Raw genomic sequence first — 24,322 nt, 5'->3', positions numbered from 1 at the left:
CTTCAGGGTAGGGAATATTTTTGAAGTGGGACTCCAGTAGCATCTGGTAGGAGAAGATACCTCCATAAACACACATGATAGGCTGCTGCTGCTAGATGCTGGGAAGGACCTTTCCAGCTGCAGGATGCCTCTGTCCTATTCTTCTACACACACACACACACATCTCTCTCACACACACACACACTGTTTCCCCCTCTTAAGGGGCAGCTGGGGCTTTGCTTTCACTAAAGGCAATCAGGGACAATCACTTACTATAAAGTGGGGCAGGGGCAGGTACCGAAACACAGGGTGCTTGGTGCTTGGTAGACTTGCCTGCACTTGCTGGACCAGAGGGTCAGAAACATTTCAGACCTAAGCAGGCAGATGGGCTTCCGGCATTCCTGGAAGGCAGCATCAGGCTAGCATCCCTTGAGTGTTCTAGACAATTTACCTCCAGAGGCTGGGATGTTTAAGTCATTGCGACAAACACAGAGGAAGGTTGATGGTTAATAGAGCTTAGCTGTTGGTATTGCCTCCCCGGAACTTTATTCTGCAGAGTGCTCAGATATCAGAGATACAGCCAAGGGCTGATGGAGTGTAGGAGGTACCACTTAAGTGGCAGAAAAACATTTCTCACCATCCTGGTGGCTGAATGTGTACGGTCTGGCCAGGCCCTGTGTCTAGTGAGAACTCTCTCCTTGGCTGTAAATGTTTGCTTTTTACTGTATCCACACATGGCAGAGAGAAAACAAGCTTTCTGGAAACTTCTGATAAGGATACTGTTCTGTTTGGGTCAGACTCCACTGTTAGGGTTTCATTTTACCTTTACTTCCCCCTGAAAAGTCCAGAGTTGGTGGAAACATTCAGTCCGCATGCCTTCTGCTCTGGGAATTTGAATAGAACATATGTACTTCCTCTTCTTCCTCAAGCTGAATACACCTAGCTCTGAGCTTCATGACATTTTACAGAGACATGCCACCTATGCCGTCACTGGGATTCCCTCTTGGTCCTGGGAATCCAGCATGAATTCTAGCAAGAGAGGCTCCTTGGGACCTGAAGAGACAGCTCAGTGGTGAAGAGCACTTGCTGCTCTTGCAGAGGACGTGAGTTCAGTTCCCAGAACCTACATAGGGTAGTTCATAACACACACAAATAAAAGGAAAACAAATCTTTAAAAATAAGTGAGGGTGGTTGGGGAGACCGCCCAGCAGTTAAGAATACTTGCTGCTCTTCCAGAAGACCTGGGTTTGATTCCCAGTGACCACAGGGTGGCTCACAGCAGTCTGGAAGGCTAGTCGGAGGTGATCCGTCTGATGCCCTCTTCTGGCCTTCTCAAGAACTGCATGCACATGATGCAAAAATGCACAAATAAAATTAAATAAATAAAAAGGGTCCTTATTAGGGGTTGGGAATTTAGATCAGGGGTAGAGCACTTGCCTAGCAAGCACAAGGCCCTGAGTTCTGTCCTCAGCTCCAGAAAAACAAAACAAACGAACAAAAGGGTCCTTATTTTTGAAATCGTGAGGAGGGGTCATAGATGCCCACTGCCAGGCTTGTGAATGAAGACTTCCACGTTACACAGTTACAAGGCTTTCTCCTACACTTCCCATAGGGTTGCAAGCTGCCCCTCCCACCAGCTCAAATGTCTCTTCCAGGGGGCCCACAGCAAAAACATGCCTTGGAGACTGGCCACCTTCCCTGGACCACTGCCGGGCCTTCTCCCCACAGATCCTATGCCACTTACTCCACTTGGATCTGGGGGCTCCAAAGCCTGGCTTCCTTCAAGACAGGGAGAAGCCTGGAGATGTCCAAAGTGGATGGGTTTTAGCATCCATTCTTGTAATCATGATCCTGGTGGAGGAAATGGAACCGTGGTGTCAGGACGGCATGAGGAAGCTCCAACATCTTCAGTCGAAATAACTGGCATTTGTGTTTCCTGGGCAAATGCCACGTCTGCTCCTGAATGGGACAAGAAGGACAGAACAGAGGGCTTGCAGCTCTCTGAGGTACCAGTGGTTTCTGAAGAGGAAAGAATAGGGTAACTGGGAGCCCCTTCTTGCCGCAGGCTTTGCTTGTGACGTTTGCAATAGTGCCGCACCACCTTCCTTTCCAATGGGTTAGTGTTCAGCAGTGTAGTGGAGGGACCAGCAGTCTGGCCCTTTAAAGGATGGGACGGGAAAAACCCCTCTCACCCGCACTTACCTGGAAGTGGGCATTCTCTGGCATCCTGGGGTCTGTGGTGTGAGCAGCAGGACTGTGGGGTTCTGGTCTGAAGCCTACAGCCCCTCTTGTTGCACACGTACATGCACTCTTCTCTGAAGAGGTCCTGCCTGGAGCCTCAAGGGTGACACCTTCTGACCGCATGGAGAAGCCATAGCTCATCCTTCTTCAGGGGTCAGCAAACAAAGCTGAACTTCCCTTTGGACTCTTTGGACTGATGAGGACCCTGGAAATTTTGAATCACTTGGGGACAGTCTGAAGAACAGACTAAAGCAATGCATTTCAGCAATACAGTCAATGTGAGGACTTTTGTAATCTAAGTCAGTGAAGCAGGTCACCCTAGTCACACTGTCTTCTTTATACATGACATTTATTAATCTTTGTCCCCTCCTAGGAGCTGATGTCATAAAAAATTCCACCCTCCCGGGATGTCCTTACCTGACCTGCTGTGAAAGTCCCTAGGGATCCCTAATTGCCAGAGTCTCTCCAAGGCCCGCTCACTCCCAGCAAAGGCCGCCTTTGGCATAGCTGTGAATCTGGAGTCCCTACCTTCTGCTCCCTTCCTTCAGTCCTTCCTACTCCATTGTTTATCGAGGAAGGGGGTGGGGTGCAAAGATATCATTCAAAGGCAACACTAAGTGAGAAACACCTGTGGAAATAGCCCCTCCCCCACACACTTCCTCAGAAGTTTAATAAGCGGGATGTACTGCTGAAATAATCAAACTCAGAAGGAGGGCAGCATGGGGAGGTTTGGGGAAGGGGCTGTCCCCAGCAGCTGGCGCAACCAGGATGCAGTTTACATTGTTAAGCATCCTTTTCCATGTCCTGCCATCAGAAAGTTATCAAGCTCTAGCCTTGTTAGTTGTCCTTTGGGTGAGAAAGAATCTGGAGTGTTTGCCCAGGAAACAAGGCCCCAAAGACCGATGCTCTGAGAGGTTGAGGGGCCTTAGACTCCCCCCCACTCCCAAAGTCCAGGTCCCTCTGACCTTTATTTCCATCAAATCTACTCGTAAAGCTCAATAGGCTTGTCATACACCATGTCCTCTTTCAGTCTCAAAGAGAATCATTTACAAGCCACTGTTTCATGGCTCATGAGACCTTGTCCTGGGCCTTTGTGTATGTTCAAAGCTCACTAGGTTCTACCTAAAAGCCATGTGTAAGTCACCTCAAAGTTGCCTGCACTCTTGCCTCCCCAGCAGGAGTAGGGTATGCCCTTTTCGTGCCCCACTGAGCTGGTGGGTGGCCATGCACTTGTGACTTTCCATGCTCTGGTTTTTCCACATTTGCACATTCACAGATGTGTGTGCTTTTCCTCTGGTTTCATTTGTGTTTGTAAGTTTGCTCCGGAGAATGTCCAGATGACAGAAGAAAATGTCCCCTTGTCACATAGGGTCAGACACGGAGGAGGGGAGGCAGCTTTTTTTGACTTTGGGTGAGAAGCATAATTGGCCAGTTTTCCCCTTAGGACTGGGGGTGAGGGGATGCTGAATGTGGAGTGTTATCACAAGTCCTTTTGTGTAGAGACCTGACCAAGGAGTGACCTCATAAAGCTGGTGGAGCTGGGGCTGGAAACTGGCATACTGGGACCTTGGCTGTGGAGAAAATTGAGGTTCACAGACACCCGAGCACCACCAGCTTCCCCCAAAGTGATGCTGCGAAGTGATGCTGTGTCTGTGCTCTTCAATCTGATCCCTGGCATAGAATTCCGAGAATTCTCAGCATCGCTGTGGTGGTAATACCAATAGGATGACTGACGGTGGGCAGCTCCAGGTGGCTCCTGGGGTGGAGCTGGTCGAAGGGAAGCCAGAGCAGAAGCAGAGAGTTGGGACTCTCAGATCTATCCCTCAAACTTCTGGGAAGTGAGGAGGACTGAGGTTGGAGTTAATCACCCGCGGTCAATGATATAATCAATCCTGCTTTTGTAAGGATGCCTTCATAGCTCCCCCTTCCCACCCAAAAAGGCAGGGCTTGGGCCTTCTAGATAGCCTAGAACATGCAGGTCCCCTGAGGACAAGGTGCCCAGAAAGGGCATGGCAGCCCTGCATCCCTTCCTTCCAACTTTATCATGCAAAACCTTCATCTCGTGTCCATTGGCACCTTTCGTAGTATCCTTATGTGAAACCTAAAAACATAATTTTCTGAACCCTGGGAGCGTCTCTACCAAATGATTTGAACCTGAGGACTGGGTTGGAAGAACCCCAATTTAGAGCCCCTAAGTCAGAAGCTCAGGTAAGACAACCAGGGCTTGTGGCTGTTTATCTGAAGTGGGTGGACAGTTTGGGGGGACTGAGCCCTCAACCTGTGGTATCTGAGGCTACCTCTGAGTAGATAGTGTCAGAACTGAAATGAGTCAGAGGACACCCACATCCGAGATCTGTGTCGATTGCTGAGGGAATGTAGGAGAAACTGTGTCTGGGGATTGTTTTCCTATATTCTGCATATATTCTCTCCACCATATTATGCTGATCCCTACTAGGTCTCTGTGCCCTGGTCCAATGTCTCTACTGCAGGATCTTCTTGGTTCTCCCCAAAGCCATGAGCTACCTGAGGAAGCTACTCTTCTCCCGCACCCGCCAGCAGAGGTCAACACAACCTAGCCAGCACCTGGCTGAGATGTTTTCCTCATCCGGTACACCTTATTTAACTCCTCCATGTTGCAGAGCTGTAAGCACCAGCTCTTATTTATCAAACCCAGGTCTCCTGCTATGGTAGGTGGGAATCAGTCAGGCCAGGTTGGAGGGATCTCAGCAAAAGATAGAAACAAGTTTATTTCAAGCAATTGGACTTTTTATACACTTGTCGTAACAGGATATCATGGCAGTTTGCAAGCCTGACAGGGTATACAAGATTAGTGTCTGGTGTTAAATGTTCAGACAGGTTCTGCATGCTTCACCAACCTCTAAGGAACATGGAGACACACAGGTGGCCTGTGTGCTCCACTGCCTAAGGGAGTGCCTCAGGTTCTCAGCAACTGAAAGGCACACAGTGCCCCAGCAGCCACAAGCTCAAACCTTAAAAACACCACAATGCAGGCCTCTCAAAGCAGCTGAGAAGAAGCAAACTCCACGATTCCCTGCACAGAGCAGGATTGTGCCCCACGTTGGAAATGATGCTCTCTCATCAACCCTCCCAAGGTCTCCCAGGCTCCTCTCTGCTGCACATGCCTGGCACAGGTTAGCTGCCAAGCAACAGCCCCGAGTCTCACTTCAAACCAGAAGGCATGGGAGGCTCAGCTCCTGGATCCTGGCCATAGCACCTGCTGATGACAACAGGGAATGGGTCTTGTCCCAAGCCTCTCACTGCTGCGTGTGGGCAGCCTTCACAGTAGGAGTGACAGAGAGGCCCACATTCATCAGTTACCAAGATGGTCACATTTTTCTTAAGATTAAAATAACATCTCTAGAGCCCTCTAACAGTATCAGAAAGAGCTCTCTGGCTGATTGTGCCATTGCTGTGTAGAGATTCAAAAGGGGCTGCATCTCTCTCCCTGAGATGAGAAGGAGGCTATGGGAACCGTTGTTGACTCAAACAGTGCCTCAGAATAATGAAGAGACAGTTGCCACATTGCTAATGACAAGTTAAGATTGTATATATGTATATATACATATGTGTATATATACATATATGTACACACACACACACACACACACACACACACACACACACACACACACACATTCTGGTGCTGGGGAGATGGCTCAGCAATTAAAAGCACTGGCTGATCTTCCAGAGATCCTGAGTTCAATTCTCAGTGCCCACATGGTGGCTCACAACCATCTGTAATGGGATCTGATGCCCTCTTCTGGCCTGCAGGCATACATGCAAATAAATCAATCATACAGATAAAATACATAAATAAATAAATAAATCTTTTAAAAACATTCCATAAGGGCTGGAAAGATGGCTGGATCAGTAAAGTACTTGCCTTGCAAGCATGGGGACCTAAGTTTGGGACCCCAGAACCTGTGTAGAAAGCTGGGCAATGGTGGTGTCCACCTGTTATCCCAGCAACGGAGAGATGGGAAGTGGAGACAGAGAGATCCCTGGAAGCTTGCTGCCTGGATGCTTACTTACTTGACAAAATTCTGGGCTAATTAGAGCCTGTCTCAAACACAATGTGGAAGGCACCTTAGGACTAAGTTCACGGTTGTCCTCTGATCTTCACAGTATGCATATGTGCACACCTGCACACACATGTGCACTGATCTACACAGACAGGCAGAGTGGTTGGAGTATAGACTCGTTAGAACTCCAGCACCGTGATCAGACACCTGACAGAGGTAGGGAGGAAGGATTCCCTTTGGTTCAGTTCCAGTGGGTTCAGGTCATGGTTGCATGACTCTGTGCTGAGTATCGTGACAGTGGGACAGGTACAGAGGAAGCTGTTTACCTTGGCGGAGAGAAAGTTGGCACTAGAGACTGGAAACTTGGTGTGGTCATCAAAGGCATGCCTCCAGTGACCTAGTTCCTCTGACTAGGGCCCACCTCCTAAAGTTTCCAGAACCTCCCAAAATAGCTTCACAAGCCAGGGGCCACGTAGGGAACCCTGTAGGGAAATTTTATATTCGAGCCTGAACAGTAAGGCATCTTCCAGAGACAGTGTCTGGGATAATGTTCCTCTTCCCTATCTGTGCAGGACATAAAAGTCCAAGGCTAGGGACCCTCGCACAACACTGTGCCGTCAGATGTTTTCTGCCAAGGAGGCGGAAGGAGGCCTAAGGCGGTTGCAATCACCCCTGGTAGGGGCAGCAGAACTGGTTGCCCAGCAACAGCAAGCCGCTCCGGGGGTAAGGATCCCCCATTTACTTGATTTAGCTCCAGCTGGATCCTCTTGTCGGCAGTAAAGAAAGCTGCTGTTAACGAAAGGAGAAATGGCGTTTCTACGGTGAGAAGGACTATGTCAAGAGGGGAGAGAGCCGGGGCGTGAGGCGTGGGCGAGACTGGAAGATCTTTCTCCTACTGGGGAAACAGAGGAGACGAGAAGGCAGCTGAAGTCTAGACCTCCCCCACAAGCGCAGAACGACAGGTATCAGACGTTTGTGAGGATTTCATCTCAATTCCTTGCCAACTCCGGGAGAGGAGTCTATTTGGATGATAACTGAGGTGGTACTGGCTGCAAGGCCAGTCACTCAGGACGAGTATAGACCCATCCCCTTCCTGTGGTGGGAACCTGCAATACCAAGGGATGTGGAAGTCCTGTACACAGACAGCAAGAGCAGGCCAATGGTCCACACCTGGGGGTGGGGCGGAGGGACAGGGATGCTGCTGTGGAGGCGGGGAGCTGGTGGGTAGCACTGAAGGAAGGTTTCATACGTACCATGTCTGCTTCAGTGGGGCCTGGCCCAGATGTGGAAACCTGGTCACTGTCATTTAAAGGTCAAAGAGATGAAGGAGATGTTTCTCCCACAGTTCCCAGGAGATTCTCCCTAGTCATCATCCTTGGGTCTCTCGGGGAAGACTTCTCCAAGGTCCAGCTGGGGGCACATCCTCTGTGCTCCTGGTCCTCTTCCCATGGGGTATTGAGGTGGTTGTGCAGTTTTAGTGACAGGAAACCCTCACCCAGACTCCTTCAGTAAAAGAAGCCTGTTAACAGAGACTGGTGGTTGCTAACTTCACAAGTTTACTAAAAATGATTGAATTAATCCAGAAGCTCCAGTCTCTCCCAGGGACTAATGCGGTATTTATATAGGACCTACTGGGTTGGGGATTTAGCTCAGTGGTAGAGAGAGCGCTTGCCTAGCAAGCGCAAGGCCCTGGGTTCGATCCTCAGCTTAAAAAAAAAAAGGACCTTCCTTCAAGTCCCACATACTCTAAGGGCTGTTTAGATTTTTTTGTTTGTTTGTTTTTTATTTTAGTTTTTCAAGACAGGGTTTCTTGTGTAACAGCTCTGGCTGTCCTGGAACTCACTCTGTAGACCAGGCTGGCCTCAAACTCACAGAAATATGCCTGCCTCTGCCTCCCGAGTGCTGGGATTAAAGGCGTGCATGCACCACACCACCCAACTAGGGTTGTTTAATTTTAATAATCGTTATTATTGTTGTTTTGTATGTATGTGTGTGTATGGCATGAATGTGTGAGAATGTTATCACACATGTGTGGAGGTCAGAGGACAACTTTGTGGAGTCAGTTCTCTCCTTCTACCTTTACACGGGTTCTGAGGATCAAACTCAAGTCACCTGGCTTGTGCCATCCTGCTATACCCCCACATACTATGTTACTAAGATACACAATACAGTATAAATCCTAATAAACAGCTTATGCCGTATTGTTTAGAAAACAATGACAAGAAAAAAATTCTACATGTGTTCTTTACAAATACATTTTCCCCAAACAGTCAGTCCTCTGTTGATTGGCTCTTCGGATATGGAAACTGTAAATACAGAAGGCAAACTATACATGGGAAGAGAGAAAACCAGACCCCCAGCTGCAAGGTAAGGCTGTCTGGGGCCATAGCCAGACCTCCCCGGGCTGGGCTTCATGGGACCTGGAAAGTGGCTCAGGGTTTGGAAGGCTGGAAGGCTCCAGAACAGCTCACACTGCTCTAGACTCTGTTTCCTGCCACCATGGTTCCAGCCGGCTATCATTGTCTCTGCTGGTCTATCCACCAGTGTCAATTGCTGGGTCAGACAAATGCCACATGTCAGGGACAATGGGGCCATATAAAATACCACAGGGCCACCTGTGGAGCTACCCGGAGCAGCTGCCTTCAGCAGGGACCTGCCAAGTGTTCTGAAATGTTGGAACTCCGACTGGGCTATAGCCCTCAGAGCCTGCCCATGTGGCCTCATCAGCCACCTGAGCCCTATATTCTACGTGGTTTTATAACTTCTCATAATGGTACCACCTGCTGGGGACCAAATGTTCAAAGAAACACATGAGCCTGCAGGGGATATTTCACATTCAAACTGTCACATCATTGTCCCTGTCAGCTGGAGCAGAGAGGGTCCTCTGCAGGCAGAGCACAGAATGCCGGAGACTGGAAAGTCATAAGCATACAGGGACGGTCTGGTCACCTCAGGGTGGACTCTGGTCTCTCTCTGTGTAGGAACACCTGTGTGCCCATTTGGTCAATTAATCCACCATGGGTTTCCAGGCAGAACAGACACATGTATAAATGGTTGCACAATAATGGCCTCCTTTAACAATGGCATGAGAGTGGGACTGTGCCTGGCCATCACACTGGCCTCAGGAGGCCACTGTGCCAGAGAGTCTGGATATTGTGTTAGTTACTTCTCTCGTGGCTGGGACAAAATCCCTGCAAAAATCCCTGGCAAATGTAACTTGAGGAAGGAGGGTTTATCTTTGCCTCACAGACTGAGGGCAGAGTTCACTATGCGGGGGAAGGCAGCTGCCAGGAAGCAGAGAGTGATAAATGTGGCTACCCAGCTCATTTCATCCAGTCCAGGATCCCAGCCCCCAAGTGGTGCTGCCCACATCCAGGCTAAGTCATCTCACCTTGATTAACCAGTCTAGAAACTCCCTCTCAGACATGCCCAAAGTCTGCCTCCTAGGGGAATTCTAGATCAGTGGGGGGCGGGTAGAATTGGGGGTATGGGGGTTGTATTTGGGTGTTTGTTTGGTTTTGGTTTTAGTTTTCCAAGACAGTTTCTCTCCGTAGCTTTGGAGCCTATACTGGAACTTGATCTGTAGCCCAGGCTGGCCTCTAACTCACAGAGATCTGCCTGCCTCTGTCTCCAAAGTGCTGGGATTAAAGATGTGCGCCACCACCGCCCAACTTTAGATCAGTGATTCTCAACCTGTGGGTCAAGACCCCTTTGAGGGTCGAAGGACCCTTTCAGAGGAGTCAGCTAAAACCATCGGAAAACACAGATATTTACCCTGCGATTCAAAGCAGTAGCAAAGCTACAGTTACAAAGTAGCAAGGAAAACATTCTTATGGTTGGAACCTGTGCTCCATGGAGCATTAAATATATGTGTCCAGCTTAGCCTTCCCCGCCATAATGGACTGGATCCCCTTAGAGCATGAGCTGCAATACATCCTTCCTCCCTAAATTGCTTCTGTCTCAGCAACCGGGAAAGCAATAGGTTGGCTGTGCTGTTCAGTGGGCAGGGTTATGAGGTAGGGGCTACCATGGAGGTGCCCCCTTCCAAAGTGAAGGGAAAATAATTTTGCATTTCCACCACAACACGAAGAGCTGAGTTAAAGGGCTGCAGCATTCAGAAGGCTGAGAAGCAGTGCTCTGGATCCTCTCAGCTTTGCCATCCCTAGTCACTACCTCATTAAGGAAAGGCTGTAATCCCTCTGGATTGAGGTGATGAATAAAGGCAGAAGGAAGCAGGGGTCAAGCGGCCTCTGATTAGATGTGGATGAACCTGTCCAGACAGGGGAAGGAGGTACACAGGCCCCCAGTGTCCGTAAGTCGATTCCCAGCAACTGTTTGCATGGAATTCCTGAACCACATTCTGCAAGCAGAGGACCAGGGGACCAAGCAGGCTGGGTCACATGCTCATCTCAAAGGAGACTGGGAGATGCTGAATGTGGCACCAACAAGATCCTGTGGAAGGGGGCAGGAACCCCAGAAGGAACTCCAGGTGAACCAGTTTGGGGTCCTTGGAAAAAAGACTGTCAAGACAAGCTACTGTTCCCCTTTGTCAAGAAGGGTGGTCCAGGCCACTCAGAAGGAGCAGGGGACCCAACTAGGAAGGAGGCAGAGCCACTTTCAGGGTGTGTTAGGGCGCTGGCTATGGCTTGGTAACAGAAACCCCTGGTTGCTTAGGATGGAACTGTCCTCTGACAGGTTACTGAAGCATTTCTCAGTCCAGTCCCTGGACTTGGTGGTGGAGCATAAGTGGATGCAGTGTCCTACGAAGGCCTGGAGGTAAGGGCTGCACAGCCCTGAACTGAAGCCAGGGCATGCTAGGTGTAGTGAGCAAGGCAGGCTTCAGTCTACACAAAGATGTAGTCTCAGCAGTGGCCTCTCTCTGCCAGGGAGGGGGTCTGCAAAGGTTGAGAGAGGGAACAGGAGCATGGATCAAAGCAAGCTCTAGCATCCTCCTCAAGAAAGCCTTTATTTTGCTCTATGGAACCAGGGAAGGACCCATAAACACTGCTCAGAAAGCAGTCAATGAAGTTGAACAGAAATGTAAAAGCAGCGCCTTGTTTTTTGGCGGGTAGAGACAATCTTAAACAGTGGCTAGACATTCTCAAACAGTAGGACTCCAAACAACCAGGACTGCAAGATTTGGGTTTTGGGTGAGGGTAACTGAAAAGCAGGATGCATTAGTTCCACTACAGGCTAAGAAGAAAGAATTTGGTTAGAGGCCACAATGTGAGGAGTCTGCTCGGCATTTTGTGTCCTGGGCAGGTCCCAGCCTTCCTCTCTGCAGCATTTTGGAAGTCCTGCAACCCAAGGAGCTCCAATTCATGCATAGCCTCAAGGGCTGGGAGAGATGGTGGTGATCAGTGGCTGGCTGTAGAGCAGGTTGCTACTCACCTGCATGGGGATGTTCATTTCTTCGGCAGTCTGATGGGAACATTGTCCAATGTGCTGCTATCCATTGTGCCTCAAAGCCCACCCTGATGGGAACATTGTTGTAGTCAGCAAGGAGCCCAAGAAGAATCACACAAGAGCATCATAGAACTCTGACAGGCTGGGCCGTGGTGGAGCATGCCTTTAATCCCAGCATTGGGAGGCAGAGCCAGGCAGATCTCTGTGAATTCCAGGCCAGCCTGGTCTACAGAGTAAGGTCCAGGACAGGCACCAAAACTACATGGAAAACCCTGTCTCGGAAAAAAAAGCAAACAAACAAAAAACTCTGACAGTGTGACCCTGATGACATGGGACAGCATTTAACACAGGTCCCTGTTTATTGTTTCATTGATCCAGATGCGACCTCTCTCATACTGCCCTGGGCTTTCCCCAACACGGCACATGGCACATTGCCTAGCCACTTCTGGCCTTTTCCTCTACCCTAGTGACTGGTGGTGCTATATACCTGGGTTTTACATCTTGATCTCCATCCAGATCTGCCAAAGAGTCTACAGAGTCCAGGCTATCAGTGGGTCACCAGGTCTGTGAGCTCCTAGAGAGCAGAACCGACATGCCATGCATCTTGTTCCCAGCCCCCAGCAGTGCTAATGGGCACTACAATACTGACTGGCCTTCGCTCCTTCTTGTGTTCCATCTGGATCTGCAGCCCTGCAGCCCAGGAGCTGAAGGACTGGGAAAGGAATTTTTCACAACAGCTTAGAAGCTGTGACAACACTTTCTCCATGCAGGATGAGAGTTAGGCATTGGGGTGTCTTCTTGGCTCCCCACCTTCCATGAGGGCTCAGAGCGTGGGGTGTGTTTACCTGCTGTGTACCAATTTTCCCAAGAGGGACAGCACCATTTCTGTAAGTTTCCCCCATGCATGCATGCAGAACCAGTGGAACACAGCCCTCCTGAGCAAAGACATCAGAGTCCCAGTCTCTAGCTGCCAGCATGGGGCCACTGAAGCCCCAGGACTTGGCTGGAGCCATTGAAATGCTTTTCTTTCCACCCTGTGTTTGGCCCCATTCTGGTAAATGTGAGTTTTATTACCAACAACAGCAGCAACAAGACCAAGTCAGAGATGGTCCAGCTGGAAACCTTCCTGGTCTCTGATGCATAGTCTCTGCTGAGCACAATTCAGCTCTGGAGCCTGGGGGATAGTAGTTTCCTTGGTAACAGTGGGCCGGCCTCAGGAGGTCCTGCCCTGCTAGGTCGTCTCTGGAGCCAACTGGTAGCCTCTGTTGAGCAGTCCTGCTTGCACAGACAGGGGTTACCTAAAGCAGAAAGAGTCTTGGTGAGTCCAAGAGGTACTGACACCATGGGGAGCAAGGGGCCAGGATAGCCTCTTCCTTTCATAGCCTGCCCTGCCCCATCCACTGGACACCAAGAGCAGACAGACAACCATGTCTCCCATCTCTTCTTGAAATAAGATGAAAGCATGTTTGCCTCCCAGACAGGTTAAAAGCTCTCCCGTATCCCAAACTACACAGGACCTCACTAGATTGCTGTAGCCACCATGGACTGCCTCACTCCTGTGAGCCCTGAAGATGCCTCTGGCACTAGCCAGTTTCTCCCCCTGCTTCCTGATGAGATGGCTTTGTGGGGCTGAGCTGGGCAGCCTGCAGAATGGGCCCTAGGCAGGCATGGCAGTGTACAATAAGCCAGTGTTTGCTGGTTCCAGGCTCGGGTGGGGGTGGGGTGGCATCTGGGGGTGGGATTCAACACTTCCCTTCTCCTCATTTCCTGCCCAGTTAACTTTCCTAGGAAGCGAAGCTCTTGGAGTCACCCCAGAAGTCAGCAATAGATTTACAATAAACGGCCAGTACGTAGGAGAGTAAGTGGGAAAGATCCAGTCATCCATGTCTCATGGTGTGATGAAAGTGTGTCAAAGGTTGGGGAACTGGTGGCCCCCAAAGCCACTCTAGAAGCCAAGGCTGGAATCATGGATGATTTTGTACACCCAGAATGAATCACAGAAGAAGACAGACCTAGGGGATGTTGAGATTTTTTTTAGTCATGAGGAGGAGACCATGGCAGAGGCAGATGCCCAAAGAAATGACTGTGAGCTGTTTTCCACTATCTTTTGGGTGTTGGGTGTGTTCAGGCTACAGTCCTGACGCTGAGTTCTTCCGAGCAGTGGGTGGGACTTAACAATACATTCTCACAACTATTGTGACCTCAGTTGAGAATTCTAATCCCATCAGTAGCCAGGGGGATTGATTCCAGGAGCCCCGGGCTAGCAAAATTTGCAGATGCTCCTCATTCAGCATTAGGTGTAAACTGTAAGTCACAAAGGTGACAGAGAAGGAGGGAAGAATAAGGGTTGAGGGAAGGAGAGATTTTGGGAAAGGCGATTATCATCCTTAGTTGGGGGCTGCTTGGAGCTTATTGTAGGTTGGCTGACCAGCTTTGGGACTTTCTCAGAAAAGCCAGAAACCTTTAGCAAATCAGCTAAAGACTTCTGGGCTCAGAGGATCATCCCAGTCTAGCCTTTCCTCTTTTGGGGTTCCTGCCTGGTGACAACTTCCCATAATCCAAGTGAGAAAGATAAAATGGCTCAAGGGACGTGACTAAGAGCAGAGGACTGCTGAACACGGTTGGAGAGAGGCTCAGTTGTTGAAAGGTTTACAGTGGTAGACTTTTAATGTTTTCTTTCCCTTTAAGTGAGCTAAACTATCGGGGCCGGGGACCATTTGTCCCACTGAGTGAATATTGTTAGATAATTCCCCCTCCAAAATAAAGAACAACCGTTGACAATCTCCTGTGTACTTTAAACTATCTCTAGGTTATTTACAGCACTGAATACATTACAAACATAAATAGCTGTTAAAATGTGTTCTTTGTGAGATAATGGCAGGAAGTCTGTGTGTTCAGTACCGATCATTCATTGTTGTGATCATGTTACATCAGAAATGTTTGTGTCTTTCACAATGTCAGAAGTTATTAAATGGCAATAAATTCACAAGGTAGGATGGTCTCAGTGGCAGCAATTTGCCAGGTAGTCCTGCTTTCCTTGATAGCACTGGCTGAGGCAAACACAGATTCTTTTATTCCCATCTTAATTAATAATACGAACTCTCAGGTCACACATCATACCACCCACTATGTCTATCTATCTGTCATATCTATCTAACTATCTGTCTGTCTGTCTATCTGTCTGCCTCTCTGTCCTATCTATCTATCTATCTATCTATCTATCTATCTATCTATCTATCCATCTATCCATCCATCCATCCATCCATCCATCCATCCATCCATCCATCCATCTATCCATCCATCTTCAGAATGGCTAGATGGGGTTAAGGAAGCAAGAGGCATGAGTAGGCAGAGCTTGGAAATGGATAGGAATGTAAGAGTCTGTGGGAGCGAAAGAAACCAACTAGGAGGCCTCTGGAGAAGCCCACTGAGGTTGCCGCCGCCGCCACCACCACCGCCACCGCCGCCGCTGCCAGGTCACAGGTTGAAGGGCAGCTGCGGAGCTGAGTCCAGCACAGAGGCAAACAGGAAGAATGAGTCCAGACAGATGAGTGGGGAAATGAGTGGACAGATGGTCCAGATGCAGAAATGGAGGCAGAAATGGCCATCTGAGTAGATGATGTCCCTGGCAGGGACCTGAGCTGAAGCTGGAGCCCCAGGGGCAGTCAGAACTCCTCTGCCTGTCAATCCCTCTACACATCAGGTGGTCAGATGACAGGTGACTGGGGATCATCTCAGTGTTAGGTGTCCAAATCTTTGCAAGAGTCTGGGTGAGGGGCTTACAACTTTTCATTTGTTTTGTGTGCCCCATAAGTTCCTGGACTTTTTAAAAATATGGTTTTAAGCCGGGAGGTGGTGGCACACGCCTGTAATCCCAGCACTCGGGAGGCAGAGGCAGGTGGATCTTTGTGAGTTTGAGGCCAGCCTGGTCTACAGAGATAGTCCAGGACAGGCTCCAAAGCTACAGAGAAACCTTGTCTTGAAAAACAAAACAAAACAAAAAAACAGAACTATATATATGGTTTTAATATGCCCATGTGCCCCTAAGGTCCCAGTTCACCCCAAAATATTTATAGGAAGGCTCTTTCCAGTCCCAGGAATAAGCCATTTATCAGTTTGTGCTATGTGGGTGGTGCGGTCACCAGGTACAGGCATCCTCCATCTCCAAATGGGAGATGCTGCTGCTTGTAAAATGGGCAAGGCAGTCTGAAAAGCTCTTGTCTTGTTAGGGTTCCTATTGTTGTGATGAACCCTATGACCAAAAACAACTTGGGAAGGAGAGGGCTTCTCTCAACTTACAGCTGTAGTCCAGTCCGTCATGAAGTGAAGTCAGGACAGGACTCCTGACTCCTGATAAGCATGTCCTAAGTCAGTGTTCTATTGCTGTGAAGAGAGAGACACCATGACCATGGCAATTCTTGTAAAGGAAAGCATTTAACTGAGGCTGGCTGACAGTTTCAGGGGCTCAGTCCATAATCATGGCAGGAAGCATCATGGCATGCAGGCAGATGTGGTGCTGGAAAAGGAGCTGAGAGTTCTACACCCAGATCCCCAGGTAGCAGAAAGGGAGAGGCTCTTGGCTTGGAATGGGCTTTTTAAAACCTTAAAGCCCACCCTGCCAGTGACGTGCTTCCTCCAACAAGGCCACACCTCCTAATCATTTCAAATAGTGCCGCACCCTAGTGGCCAAGTATTCAAATCTATCAAAGCCTATGGAAGGCCATTCTTATTCAAACCACCACAAGGCAGGAACCTGGAGGCAGGGCCTGAAGCAGAAGCCATGGAGAAACATGTGCTTACTGCCTTGCTCCCCATTGCTTGCCCGGTTTGCTTTCTTATACAACCCAGGACCACCAGCCCAGGGGTGGCACTGCCTACACTAATCTGGGCCATCCCACATCAATCTTAAGAAAAGGCCCATAGACTTGCCTACAGACTGGTCTTATGGCGGCATTTTCTCAGTTAACATTCCCTCTTTCCAGATATATCTAGGTTAGTATCAAGTTGTCAGACATCAACCATCACAACCACTGTTGTATATTATATGGAAAAGCTTAGGGCAGGCCCAGCCTGATTTTACACAGTCCTCACGGCATCATCTATAAAGGAAATATGAGGTGAACCATGCTAACATGGATGCTAGACAGAGTCTAAGGACTGGAGGCAGGGCCTCCAGCAGAATGTACCCACACATGTCTTCAGTCATATGGATTCAGCATAGAGCCTATGTATGGCAAATTTAACTTGAGCTTTTGGGGACTATTGGGAATTTTCTAGATAGTTTTGTTCTGAGGTTGGTTGAATCCCTAGATGTGGACAGCTATTTTACTATCTCTACTTAATACAAAGATAAACTGAGACTTGGAAAGAGCTCACAAGTTGTTCACGTTTACCTGGAATGGCAAGTATCTAAAGATGGGTCCAGATGTTTTGCCCATGGCAGTACACACATGTTACTCCCTCCCCTCAAAACTGGAGATCATGTCCCACCTCCTTGAACCTGGATTGGGTCCCAAACAGCTTTACTCAACAGATGTGAGAGAAGCTACATGAGCGTCTCAGAGTTCTGGAAGGTTTGGCTTACTGGGCACAGTAGTTCACACTTGTAATCCCAGCACTTGGGAGGCTGAAGCAAAAAGGTCATGAGACAGGACAAGACCCAGTATCAGAGCTTTATTAGGAGGAAGGGGATGGACAGAAAAAAGCGTCAGGACTGGGGGAGACACATGTGCAGGAGAGAGAGAGTCAGGGGAGGAGAGAGCAGAGAGAAGAGAGGGGTCTGTGTTTGGCTTTTTAAGGATTCCCCTGCACATGCACAGGTAGGCTTACAAAGCTATGCCACACATGGGCTGATTGCCACACATTTGCAAGATCACGAGCAGACTGATGGCATAAGACATAAGACCCCTTGCTTAGCTACTGAACTGCGCGTGTGCGGTCACACAGCTGGAGGATGGCAGAATTCTAACGGAAGGGAGGAAGAGAGGTGGAGAGGGTGAAGGAGACAAACAAGATGAGGACTTGACTGCCTCTGCTTCATCATTTTGGAAGACTCCATGTTGGAGTGAAACCCAACTCATCTCTTTGGACTCAATAAATTTCCCTTTCAATCCCCAAGCCCATGGTCAGGAACTTCTGCTTTGGAGGGTCCTAAGCTCTACCATGCTGCTCTGTCCTGTGTTGTCTGGCCCGTGGCGGGCTCACTCCTCTTTTCTTGTGCATTTCCCCATACCCCCTGCCCTGGACATTCCTCCCTAAACCTTCAGAGCTCAGGAGAACCCCAGGAAGCCTGTTCTGTTTGTTGTTTGAGCTCTCCCTCCTGGGGAGACCAGGGCACATGTAAATAATGTTATTAAGGCTGGGAATGACCTTCAAAACAATTTAGTCCAAAGCCTCCATTTTATTGAAGGGCAAATTGAGCCCAGAGAGAGGGTCAGCCCAGCACAGCTGTTCAGCTACATTTGGGGTCTACAGTAGACTCTGGCCTCTGGCCTTCCAGACATGGATCCTCTTCTCACTGGGGAACAGCACAAATACTGGCTAGGGTGGTCTTGTGTTTGTTTGCGAGGGCATGTATGGCCCCTTGGCACCCTATGGCAGGCAATGTTTGGGTGGTCAGAGACTATCCCACCATCATTTCCTAAGAATTTGTCAAGGATCTGAGGTTTCTGATATGTAAGACTCCAGCACCAGTGGGTGGTAACTTCTTCAGGCAGAAGGCTGAGAATGGTTTCCATGGAGACCACCCAGGCTCTGGTTTCCAAGGTAACACTTACATGAGGGTACAGCAGCCTCCTATTTATGTCAACTTAACATTTCCAACAGCTCTATTCTTTTGGCCAAACCTAAGCGGAATGCAAGGCTTCCTTTCTGGGACAGGAACAGAATTCAGAGGCCAGTGAGGTTTGCAGTTAGCTGCAGGGAGAACATCTCTGCCAGCAGGCTTCATCTAGGGGCAGGTTCAGAGACAAGCATGGAATGACAGCAAGGCATGGGAAGACAGGGAGTCCTGCAACTCACTGTCAGCCCTGTTCCTCGGAGATCACTGGTGTTCTGAGGCTTAGAGCATCCGCTCAGAAATAGCAGATGCAATAGCAGATGCCCGTCTGTATAGTTAGGTTTTTTTTAATCCACAAAAAAGAGAAACTCGCTCCTATGCGCACACACCTGCTACCACTTCACCCTAACTATGGATTTAGAGAAATCAGCACAGATAAACCTATCTCATTGTTTGTAACAGGAACAAAACATTGGACCTGCTGTGAAGCCCCACCCCTAGTAGAGGAGGGCTGCTTTCAATCTCTTGCTGTTACTACAGTAAGTATTCTTGTATGTATATTTTCATGTGCTTGTTGGTTCCATCTACAGGACACAAAGAAATTTCCCAGCTGTGAAATTTCTGGGTCAAACAAAGGCATCACATTTCACACTGTCAAACCACTTTAGGGCTAGTGCCAGTCAAGAAGGGTGTACACAAATGTGAGATGACAGGTTGTTGTTGAGGTTTGCTTGGGAAAAAAACAAAAACCCATGAAACCCCAACAAAGACCCTAGGAGAAGAGAAAATGATACGCCAGTGGTGCTAATCAGTGCATATCTACAGGTGCTAAAGAAAGCACTGGAAATGAACTGTAATGGCACAGAAGCATCCAGAAATGGCCGAATCAATGATTTACATGACAGCCAGTAGAGTACGTCAATGGATGGATACAGAAAAAACAACAACAACAACAACAACAACAAAACATTGGATAAAACAACTTACTGCTAGTCTCTGATTTAAAAAACAAAAAACACTTTGAAAGAAGAACTCTCTCCTAACATCTGAAAGACTATATTAAGGGTGAATTCCTTTTTAAAGTACCTGAACTTCTTGTCGGTGTGGTGGGCCTAGAAAGAAATCTTGGGGCTGAGGGTGTGGTTTAGGGTTAGGGTGCTCACCTAAAAGCACAGGGGTTTGATCTACAACTCCACAGTAAAATAAAATAAACTAGGCAAAAGGGAAATGAAAAATTGAATTATTTGAAAGGAAAAAATATTCACAATCAATAGAATAACACATATTTCTTAGAATAAGAAACACAGCAGAGTGGTGGCGGCACATGCCTTTAATCTCAGCACTTAGGAAGCAAGGTAGAGAGGCAGGTAGATCTCGGAGTCTGAGGCTAGCCTGGTCTACAGGTCAGGCAGGACTACACAAAGAAATCCTGCCTCCAAAAAACTAAAAAAGAAAAAAAAAAGGAAATGCATAAGTTTGCTGGCTCAATATTATAATGCAGATTATGTTTTTATAAACTGGAACAATAATTTATATATATATAAATATAAGGCACTTAGGAGTCAAGCTAATTCATGAAAGCTTTGCTAGAATTTCACTCTGGGAAAATATAAAGAGCCAAAATGAAAAAAAAAATTAAATATCTTGTTGATAATGAAATCACAATTTCAACTCTCCCTCAGTAGAGCTGTAGATTTACTACAAGCCCATTAGGGAAATGGAGAGCTAATGAAACTGGATTTTTGCTTTTAAATGCATAAGAAGAAAGGACCACAAAAGGTATTGTGGTGCTAGAGAAATCAACACAGGAAGTTCACCCCAGCAAAGAGCCAGACTTGCTTTTAATATGGCCCAGAGCTCAAATGACAGGCCCAGAGTAGAAAGCCCTGAAATGGATCTTATGCATATGGAAGTGCATAAGACATTGCATTGATCCATGAAGACATCTACTATAGCTCTGCAGAAAGGCAAGAAACAAGAAAGAAAAACCCAGAATACATGCTTAACCCTGTATACCACACCAAAGAATAAATCGCAGGGAATATGTTTAACTTGTAAAAGATTTGCTCTTATTTACATGTAGGTTTCTGTGTATGTGTAAGCCTGCAGAGGTCAGAATTGGGCTTAAGATCCCCTTGGGGCTGCAGATATAGGCAGTTGTGAGCCACTTGATGTGGGTGCTGGGATCTGAATCCAGGTCCTCTACAAAAGCAGTGCTTCTAATAGCTGAGGCATCTCTCCAGCCCATCCAAAGGGTATATATACATATAGTGGGGTTGCGGAGATGGCACATCAGTAAAAGGATTGTTAAATGACCATGAGGACCTGAGTTCATTCCCAGCATCCATAAAAGAAGCTGGGCACAGTGGTACATGCCTGTAATTCCAGTACTAGGGAGGCAGAGGCAGGAGTATCTCTGGTGTTTGCTGGCCAGCTAATCTATCTGAATTGGCAAGCTTCAGGGTTAATGAGAGATCCTGTTTCAGAAAGTATGTGGAATGCTGAGGATGTAGCTCATTTGGCAGGGTGCTTATCTAGTCTGCACAAAGCCCTGGATTCAATTTCCAGCATCATGCAAACCAGGCATGGTGCCCATGTCTGTAATTCTAGTGCTTGACAGATGAAGGCAGGAACATCCACAGTTCAAGGTCATTCTCAGCCACACTGAGGACTAGAGACCAGTCCCATATCATCATAATCATCACCATTACCATCATCATCATCATTACCATCATCACCATCATCATCATCATTACCATCATCACCATCATCATCATCATCATCATCATCATCACCACCACCATCACCATCATCACCACAATAACATTGAAAATGACTAAGGAAGACATTTTGCATTGAGCTCTGGCTTCCACATGTATGTGCAAACTACACAAACATGTGCACAGGCATACAGAAAAAAAAAAAAACCCTATACAATACAAAAGTCAAAGGACCAGAAGAACCCTGTAGGATAATGTCTGTCTAACCTTTGGATAGGAGTCCCGAAATAAGATGTAACAAATTTAAGTAGAATATGGATAAATCTGACTATAGTGGGGTGAATCATTTCTAATCATAGATGAGACAGACTGCAAGGAAGGAGAGACAAACCACAAACTAGGGTACGAGATTAGCCACCCATTGGTGACTGAATATAAAAATGACACAAACTATATTAAGAATGCCCACAGACTAATGAGAACGTAAAACAGCCCACAGAACAGGCTGAAGAACACAAATGGTCAGATGGAAAGGGAAATCTGAGATCCAATAGTTACACCAAACTTTCTCCAGTTTCCTGGTCATCAGAGAGATGAAATTAAATTCATAATGAAAAACCTTTTTGCTCCCAAGCCATTGGCAAGACGTCTCAAGAATTCTCACTATTAAGTATTGGCAAGGATGTGGGATGAGAAGCATGTCTTAGGGGGGCAGCCAACAGTGCACAGTGGCCAACTCTTACAACAACCAGGCCCAAATTCATGTGAGAGGAATATTTGCTTGCTGTGTGAGCCACAGACTCCACTTCTTACTCTATATAAGGAGAAGCCCTTTCCCCCACACACCAGAGGCCCATGTTCCCCAGGAAGCAGGACAGGTGGCTGATTGCTTGAAACACTACTGCTCTTCTAGGGCCCGTGTTGGGCAGCTCACAACCACTCGTAACTCCAGCTTGAGGGAACCTGATACCTTCTTCTAGACTCTCAGGCACAGGCACTTGCACTTACATGTACAAATGCACACACACATATCTTTTTTTCCTTTTTTTTTTTTTTTTGTTTTTTTTTTTTTGTTTTTTTGAGACAGGGTTTCTCTGTGTAGCCCTGGCTGTCCTGGAACTCACTTTGTAGACCAGGCTGGCCTCAAACTCACAGAGATCCATCTGCCTCTGCCTTCTGAGTGCTGGTACTAAAAGCATGCACCACCACACCTGGTTCACATGCACATTCTTAGTAATAAAAATCTTCAAAATTTTTTCTGAAGGCACTCTTGTAAAAACTCAGAAAGAATCCAAAAGTCATCATTAAATTGTTAAGTTTTATATTCATACAATGGACTGAATATAACAGACTGTGTAGCAGTAAATATGAACTAAAGACTACAGGTGTCAACATGGTTGAATCTGAGAAATATAACATTGAGGGCACAAGTGAATCAGAGAATAGAACATAAGGTATTTTGTGGCTATCTGCATAATTTAAATGAAAGCAAAACTCTAGTAGGCTCTTACATAGGTGGTTCATTCATGAAGAAACCCAGAAGAGCAGGGCGGTGGTGGCCCACGCCTGCAATCCCAGTACTCGGGAGGCAGAGGCAGGTGGATCTCTGTGAGTTCGAGGCCAGCCTGGTCTACAGAGCTAGTCCAGGACAGGCTCCAAGGCTACAGAGAAACCTTGTCTTGAAAAACCAATATATATATATATATAGTAAAAAAGTAAAGAAACCCAGAAGAGGGGCAGGAATCACCTAGACTGGTTAATTTGTATGAGGTTAGGTAGTTAATATATGGGAAATTGATGTGTGCTCAAGATTGACTCTGGATTAAGTACGCTGTCTTAGTTAGGGTTTCTATTGCTGTGATGAAACACCATGACCAAAAGAAAGTTGAGGAGGAAAGGCTTATTTGGCTTACACTTTCACATTGCTGTTGATCATCTAAGGAATTCAAAACAGGATCTCAAGCAGGGCTCATGACAATGAGACATGTCTGCTCCTAGCAACACCAATTTACTTCAGAGAAGATGATGGGCATCAAAGAAACTCCAAATGGAGTTTGTTTTCTTTGTGGCAAAAGCTAGCCACTGAGCAAAGAAACTGCGTTTGCCTCAATTGCTGACAGATACTGTCCAAACTGGACCAGCAGGATGCAAAAGAAAATGACTGCCAAACTTTGCCAAGACAAGATAGAACAGTCCTTCAGAATTCCCTGCTTCACAGAAAAGTCTATTAGATATGCTGGGCCTGTAGGTCATAGTTGGATGCCCTAATGTTGCACAGAAACTTTGGGTGACTGTCCAGGCAGTCTGATGTCTTTGTCATTTCACCCTTCTGGGGTCTTTGATGGAGTTGAAGATTATATAGTCAAAGTTTCCCCTAGTTACAATTAGGTATAAAATATTAGAGTCACAATGATAAAATAGATAGCAAAATATTTTCACTAATTTTGCCAAATACAAATGAATTAGATATTGTAACTGTAATTCTTACTTGATACCTTTTTGTTGTTTATAATTTTACTATGCTAAAGTTAGAACCTTTTTAATAGACAAAAAGGGGGAAATGCTGTGGAATAATCATTCTGCACACTGTGTGAATATATGTTGCTATGATTGGTTTAAGAAACAAGCTGACTGGTCAATAGCTAAATGGGATAAAGTTAGGTGGGAAAGCCAAACTGAGAATGATGGGATGAGGAATGGTGGAGTTGGAGGAGATGCCAGCAGACACAGAGAAAGCAGGATGTGTAGAAAATGAGGTAACAAGCCCTGAGCCATGAGGCAGAGAGTAGATAAGAAATGAGGTGGTGGAGCACGCCTTTAATCCCAGCACTCGGGAGGCAGAGCCAGGCAGATCTCTGTGAGTTCAAGGCCAACCTGGTCTACCAAGTGAGTTCCAGGAAAGGCGCAAAGCTACACAGAGAAACCCTATCTCGAAAAACCAAAATAAAATAAAAATAAATAAAATAAAATATAAGAGTTAGCTAGTAACAAGCCTGAGCTATTGGCCAAGCATTTATAATTAATATTAAGGCTCTGAGTGCTTATTTGTAAAGCAGCTGCCAGTTATTTGTGAAGCAGCTGCTGGCATAGGAAAACTCAGCCTACACAGGGCAGAAACCTAGAGACAGGAGCTGATGCAGAAGCCACAGAGGGGT

At 47.2% G+C, this 24,322-nt stretch overlaps 1 long non-coding RNA gene across 1 annotated transcript in view; it reads left to right on the top strand.

Moving 5' to 3' along the window:
* The first annotated feature begins 6,866 nt into the window (after positions 1-6,866).
* The window catches only part of LOC118573054, a 22,448-nt gene continuing 4,992 nt past the window's right edge, over positions 6,867-24,322 (top strand). Inside the window, exons 1-3 of the long non-coding RNA XR_004943577.1 lie at positions 6,867-7,225; positions 8,534-8,630; positions 18,910-18,986. This is a non-coding gene — a long non-coding RNA (uncharacterized LOC118573054). The remainder of the gene's footprint in view (positions 7,226-8,533; positions 8,631-18,909; positions 18,987-24,322) is intronic.

This window comes from Onychomys torridus, chromosome 23 (assembly GCF_903995425.1).
Source record: "Onychomys torridus chromosome 23, mOncTor1.1, whole genome shotgun sequence".
In the NCBI taxonomy this organism is placed as follows: Eukaryota; Metazoa; Chordata; class Mammalia; order Rodentia; family Cricetidae; genus Onychomys; species Onychomys torridus.
This window is presented reverse-complemented; position numbering and strand designations above follow the sequence as displayed.